This window comes from Priapulus caudatus, unplaced genomic scaffold, assembly GCF_000485595.1.
Source record: "Priapulus caudatus unplaced genomic scaffold, Priapulus_caudatus-5.0.1 Scaffold445, whole genome shotgun sequence".
NCBI lineage: Eukaryota > Metazoa > Priapulida > Priapulimorpha > Priapulimorphida > Priapulidae > Priapulus > Priapulus caudatus.
The window spans coordinates 11133-13410 of record NW_014577506.1 but is presented as its reverse complement, the minus strand read 5'-3'; positions in this window follow the sequence as shown (position 1 = coordinate 13410).

Here is a 2278-nt window from a genome sequence, read left to right as displayed (position 1 = left end):
CGCGGTCGCGTGCGCCTTGCCGCGGAACTGCGCGCAAGATCGCGCAGCACTTCGGATCAACACCTCCTTTCGGCAACGCTTCTCTAGTATCCCGTCTCATCTGGATTGTCGTTACGCAGAGCCACGTATATTGAATCATGTTCACAATTAATCCATCATGTGATTTTTATAATAAAGTTGAACATTAGGTTACTCAGTTACATGTATGCTGTTAATGGTTATTTTTACATACCATTTTGTTATTGTAAAGGTTTTTATAATGTTATTTGTTATAATGTTATAATGTAATAATGTTATTGTTACCTCCGCCAAGGGGTTGGCAGGAGGTTATGTTTTCATCGGCGTGCGTTTAGTGGTTTGTGGGTTTCTTTGTGTACAGCCTAACTGAAAAAGTTATGGACGGATTGTCATAAAATTGTCAGGATAGGTCAGATATGGGCTAACTTAGAACCGATTCGATTTTGGTGGTGATCCGGATCCAGTTAATTAATTAATTAATTAATAACATTTTCAGGATATGTCAGAAATGGGGTAACTTAGAATTGATTACATATTGGTAATGATCAGAATCCAATTAATTAATAAAATTTTCAGGATACGTCAGAAATCGGGTATCTTAGAATTGATTACATTTTGGTCGTCATCCGGATCCAATTAATTAATTATTAAAAATTTTCAGTGACATAATTGAGCTGCCTTGGCTTTGTTATACATGTTATAATGTAATAATGTTATTTTTATACATGTTATTTGTAAACATTATTGTAAAATTTGTAGAACATGGGAATGCCCAATAAGAATATTACCACACAAAGACAGAGATGGAAATTTACGCAGAAACCCTTACAGAAATCAGATTGATTATATCGCTGTGAGGCAATAACACAAAAACATCATACAAAACTCAAGATCGTATAATGGATGAACTACAAACACAGATCACCGTGCTGTCATCACTGACGTTAAATTTGAATAGTATATCACTTATCAGAGAAACAACAGCTAAATTCGTCTCAACTACAAGAAGCTAAAAGATCCAACCACTAGAGAGCTATACCGCAAAGAAACCGAAATACAATACCAGAACAACAAAATGGAGAAAGCCAACACCACAGGAAGAATGGAACTGCATCATCAACTCATGCATATAACAGCTGCCAACATTCACCTAAAAGCTGACCTAAAAAAACAAATTTCAACAAATCCTATCATCGGGAAAATGTCCAATGACCAAAACATAATAAGAAATACCATCAACTCCACCAAAGATAAAGACGAAAAAAGAAAACTCAGAAAACAGAGAAACAAGATCTTAAAAAACCTAGAACCGAACTTAGAAGAAGAAAAGCACCAAAAAAGAATGCAACAAGCAAAAGAAATAGAGATGCAGAAAAACAACTCTAGTCGCATGTTTCAAGCAATCCGCGCCTTAAACAACACCAAGGCAAAAACAAAACTCGTAATAAACGGACCAAACGGAAAACCACAAACCCAAAAGTTCAAACTCAAATACTCACAGACCACTTTCAGAAAGCCTTTACGGATAGCAACGCTGCAGAAATGAAGATATACCCACCAACAAAGATGACTGAACCCTTCACCAAAGAAGAGATCACGAAAATAATAAATTGAAAAACAACAACGCTCCTGGCATCGACCAACTGAAGAATGAATTACTAAAATATGGGAGTGATGTCATCATCGAAGGTATCGTAAACATTCTAAACACAACAGCTGAAACTGGACAACATCCTCAAGAAATAAAACAAGGACTTCTTGTACCACTACCAAAACCAGGGAGGACTCGGGGACCACCTCAAAACTGCAGACCTGTCATCCTCCTGTCCATCATCAGAAAAATGCTCGCGATTGCTCTAATACAAAGAACAGGGGATCGCATATGCAGCGAGATACCAGACACACAAGCAGCATGTACACCAAAGGTAGGAGCACCACTGAACATGTCTTCACCATCAAGATTCTGACGGACAAAGCTATAAACGCAGCCGATTACAACCTACACATTCTACTTTTCAACATGTCTAAAGTGTTTGACAAAATTGATCTTAACCGTCTACTAGAAGAACTTGAAGAAATACTCAACCAAGATGAAATTTACCTTTTCTATCTCCTTTTAAAAGATGTTGAGTATTACGTAAAAATAAACAATGAAACTGGTCGAAAAATCACCACAAACATTGGATCGCCTCAGTGAGACTGCGTTAGTGCCTTAATGTTCATTTTTTACCTGGCACGTGCTCCAAGTTTAAAAGATGAA